We start from the raw sequence: 5,375 nt of genomic DNA, 5'->3' as shown, positions 1-5,375 counted from the left end.
TCTAAAACATTATTCCATGGAGTCCGTGGATTTCAGAGGATTGCTAAAGGGCCATCACACACACAAGGATATACACACACACAATTTAGAACCATTAATTTAGGTGATCTCTATGATAACTTTCACTTGAATACTTCTGCTTCCCTGAGAAGCCATCACCCTCTATCCTCCTCTCTCCATTATATACATTCAAAAGTAAACACACACACACACACACACACACACACACACACACAAAGACTCACTCACAAACAAAGCTGAATCAGAAAGATGCTTCCTAATTTCACCACTTCCATGAATAAAATTGATCTGGGATCCAGTCCAGGCCTCAAAGGCTTAGTTAGTATCCCATAATGATAGACTAAAAATGGTAGAAAGGTCACTAAGAGGTAAATTTGTCCATCCCCTTGCTCAGGGCAAGATGGCAACAACCCAGAATATCCAAAGCTTGGGATGCTTGGCCTCAAGCACAGTATGAATCAAGTCTCTTGCTGGAAGATCCTAGGTTGGCCAGAATTAGATAAACGGGAGTATAGCATTTTTGTTATGATCCTTTTGGCTATTATTATTGTTATTATTATTATTATTATTATTATTACTGTGAAATGTTTTCTCTAGGTCTCTGCATTTTCTTCTATAAAATGAAGGGAATACCATCTGCCCTACTTGCTTTGTAGAGTTATTTATTTTGGTAATCAATATCCTTTTCATTTTTTTCTAAATAATTATCATTTATTTTATCATTCATTTTTGAAAAATAAATTCATTTAATTTTTATTAACTACAAGTATAGATAAGCTTTCAATTTTGGGTAAGGTTTTGTGTTCCATGATTTTCTTTTTCCCTCCTTTCCCTTCCACCTCCTCTAGAAAGAGAGTATTCTAATATAAGTTATACATGCATAACCTATTATCATTCATTTTTTTAAATTTTGAGTTCCCAGTTTTCTCCTTCTTTCCACTTCCTCCCCAATCCATTGAGAAGGCAAGCAATATGGTATTCAATTACACATGTTAAGTCATGCATAACCTTGTAGAGTTTATATGGCATATATAGAGGTACTTTCAAATGAGAATAAAATATAATATTTTAGATCATTATATACAATATATGTTAAACATCTGAAAGTACTTTTACATACTATTTGTTCTCACAATAATTTTATAAGGAAAGAGGAAAAGTAGGAAAGAAAGACTAGAGGAGGAGAAATGAGAAGGGAGGAAAAAGAGAAAGGAAAAGGAAGAAAGAGGGAAGGAAAAATATATAGCCACCAAACTATATAAATAAATAGAAAATAATAAAAGGCATAGAATTATCAGAAAGATTCTGAAAAGAGCTACATATAGAAATAAAATTTGGGGACAGTTTCAAATTCATAGTGTTGAAAATGAAGGAAAAAGCTAAATGAGGACCTAATAAATGTTTTTTAAGGCTGAAAATTTCCCTAAGGAGCCTATTCACTGAGTGTGGGAGGATTTACACTGTTACCTGTTCTTTCCATAATGATCATGTTCCAATGAATCTTAGATGTTTTTCTCATCCAGAACTTTTAGAGGGGAAGCTAGTATAGATTCCTCTTGTGTTGAAGTTCTCTATACTGTGAGTACTACTAGAATAAGACTCCAGCTACTTAAAACAATTTACTAAGTTTACTAGTTTACTACTAATCAAATGTTGACCCAAGCAGCCCTCTCTTAAGCAGTATGTTTTAGCTCACCTACTTGACTTGGGATTGGTAGATTTGGGAGTGAGAAATGAGGGATGAGAAATAAGGAGGTCAAGTGGAAGAATCTATTAGGATCACCCTTATCTGAGAACACCCCTGGATCTCCAATGAGAGAAGGCTATCCAGGGTGCCAATTGTGCAGTTGGCCTGGCAGGGAAAATGAAAGGCAAGAAATATTGACTCATTGAATGCAAAGTGAAAGACAAAGTATAGATAAAGTATTCTCTGAGAAATTTCTTTCTTGTCTAGTCCTCTGATAATCCAGTCCCCCCAACAGGACTGGGCAGCAATAAGGAAGAGGTCCAGGTGCTTAGATTCCCCATCTATGCTATGCCATAGGTACCAATTAGAAAGGAATATCCCAGAAAATGGGAAAATTCTACAGAAAGGACAGACCAAGGAAGCCAGGAGGAAAGAGCAACATTTGAAAGCAGAGACTTGTTTCAATCCTGTTATGATACCAAGATACCAAGAAACAGTGAGGAGTCCAAGAATTCATCTTTCATCTTTCAGAATGCCACTGATATACTTCCAGGTTTATCTGAAGGTAGGCATTCTTTCAACAAGAGGATAAACAATGTAATCTCACAAAGGCCTCTCCAGCCCTACTCAATGCCTGTTTGGCAAACATGGCTCTGTGATTGGAAGCATATATCTTCCCTTTGTATCCTATCAATTATTCATTACCACCTATAATTCCATTTCCCATTTCTCTATCTTTTCTCTGACAAGCTAGGAATTCCATCACATGAACGGACATGTCCAAGTCTTTTTTTTTCCTATTTAGAGGAAGAGTAACTATGCAAGCTTTAGTTCAAGGAACATCTCTCTGAGCAAATAGAATATGAAATCTGTAATGAAGGATGGCTGCAGGATTTCTTTTGCAAGAGATGTAAAAACAACAAAAAAGGAAAGACTCCCATAGGTCTGTATTGGGGGAAAGCCCTGAGTTGGGGGCATGGATGACATGACCTCTGAAGTGTTCTTTCATTCAAAGATTTTACGATTTTAGCTTGCCAAGTTCAGATGAGCACAATGCACTCTTCCAACCTCCAAACAAAAAATCCTCCTGAACTACTAGATTCTCCTCCGTTTCAACCAGTAAACGAATAGGCAGCCAGTTCTCTCCTATGCTTTCCATTGCAGCGTTCCTTGGACCCCATGGGGCCTTTGGTGCCAGGCAGACTGGCAATGCACTGGCCCTGGCCAAAGTCCACAAATGCAAAGGCAATAGACAAATGAAAAAAAATCACACAGGCAAAGCAAGGAAAACCTTCTGGGTTTTTATTTTCAAAGTCAGAAATAGTTTTCATACTTTTTTGGGAGGTGGGGGAGAGGCAGCAGGGAGAGGTAACACCCTCATGAAAACTAATTTCTTGAAAGAAGTTGAATCCCCTGTAAATAATTTTCTTCCCACGCTAGTTAAGTCAATAATTCTCTGCCTTCCCTTCACTCTCCACCCCTTTATGCCTTCCTGTATCACTTCCAGACAAATTTCTTTTTTTTTAAATTCTTAAAATTCACATCTTAGAGGAAATATTTTGTATCCTAAATTCTATCTTTCTTTGAGTTTCTCAATCTCATACAAACAATCACTATAAAGCATCCCCCATAGAAACACACAGTGTAATGTGTAGGATCAGCCCTGGACAGGGCACTTGGAAGACCTCAGCTTTGTCGCTCATAAGCCAATTTATTTGGTGTAAATGGCCCCAAACTCTTTTGACCTTCACTTTCCTCATCACTACAATGTGAATATAAAGGCTGCTATAATGATCTAATTATTTGCAAGGTTCTGGATTAAGGTTTGGGAATTCAAATATGCTCCCACATAAAAAAATAAAACTTTTGTTCTTTTCCAACTTGCACCCAAATAAATAGGATAAGGATTGTACCTATGTTCGTAGCTAGAGGAACTCAGGGATGTGGAAGCCTCTCTTATCAATACAAATCAATGACTCTTTTGCAAATTACAAACTTAGAAAGTTGTCCAAGAATACCAAGAGAGAGAGTTATTGGACCCAGGTCACATAGGCATCAGTTAGACTGGTCTTCCTGTGTCCAAAACTAGTTCTCTAGTTATTATACCACAGATGTACTAGCAGCTAGAGGTGAAGAACAAGGCAGAGATTAAAAAAATATAGAAAGCTAAAGTGAGGAAAGAATCCATCCCAAGCTTTTTGCAAAAATGGAAGAGGAGTGAAATGAATGTGAATGAAGTAAGAAAAAGTAGTCAACTTTGCCCAGGGAGTAGTATGTGTGAAGAGGGGTGATGTGATATGGATATGGAAAGACAAGTTGGGGCAAAGATAATAAAAATGGAAATAGTATTTTATAAGGGCTGAAGAAAAAACATGTACATTAAAAGACTGTTGGGAGAGCTGGAAATTGGTTCCATTGTCAGGAAAGAGTTTGGAATTATGTAAGAAAAGTTACTAAATTTTTTTGTAGCCTTAAACTTAGTGATGCCATTCCTAGGAATGGCAAGGAAATCAAAGTCTAAAATATACATATATATATATATATATATATATAATATTTACACATACATATATAGTATAGTGTTTATCTTAAAGCAGTGTGTATATATACATGTGAGTAGTTATTGTTATGAATGTATATATATGCATGCATGTAATATATGTATATATATATATAACTGGATAGAATTAGTTATGTGCTTTATAAAAGATAAAAAATAAAACACTGATATTCTATGTTGTCCTATGAGAACATTTTGGTGCTAGGAATAGTTTCTTCTAAAATATTATAGATGAAATTACATATACAACAAATTACTTATTAAGTATGGCAATTATTTAGGAAGAAAACAGGCTTGATGTTCTCTGTCAAGTGTTGTTGCCACCTTTTCCTGCCTCCCTTCAACTTTGAAAGTATTATTTTCTCGAGAAATCACATGACATGATAATGGCTGGACATCTGACCCCAGAGTCAGTCAGATCAGGTTTTAAGTATTTAAGTGTGACCCTGGACTTAGGACCCTGGTTGTCCTAAGTAAGTAATTCTCTAAGATTAGAAATTGCACAATAGTTTCTAAGAAGAAATTGCAATTAGGAGTCCTTTAGATTAATGAAATCACAAATCCAGGTATATCATCATCATCATCATCATCATCATAAATAACATCACTGAGTGGAGCATTTCTCTCTCTCTCTCTCTCTCTCTCTCTCTCTCTCTTCTCTCTCTCTCTCTCTCTCTCTCTCTCTCTCACACACACACACACACACACACACACACACACACACACACATTCTCTGAGTGTTCTTAAGTCAAATTATTAAGTTACTTTAGGGAATGCTGATCTAGTCCAATTCCACATTTCCTGATAAGAAAACTGAAGCAAAGATAAGGGACATGTTTAGCCCAAGGTCATATAGTTAGCAAGAGAAGTATAGTTTAAAGACTTGGATTTTAGTCTTGTCCATCTCTTTAGTTTTGTAAATGAAAAAATGAACATAATAGCCCTTGCCCTTCTCATCACACAAGACTATGAGCATCAATCAACCAATCAATCCATCTATCAATAAATATGTATTAAGCATCTATTCTGTACTAAGCCCTACATTAGATGCTGGATGCAATAAATTTGAAAAATATTTGGATGCTCATCTTTCATCTCAAACTACTG

This window comes from Macrotis lagotis, chromosome 6 (assembly GCF_037893015.1).
Source record: "Macrotis lagotis isolate mMagLag1 chromosome 6, bilby.v1.9.chrom.fasta, whole genome shotgun sequence".
Lineage (NCBI taxonomy): Eukaryota > Metazoa > Chordata > Mammalia > Peramelemorphia > Peramelidae > Macrotis > Macrotis lagotis.
The sequence above is the reverse complement of the archived record's forward strand: the minus strand, read 5'-3'. Positions refer to the sequence as shown.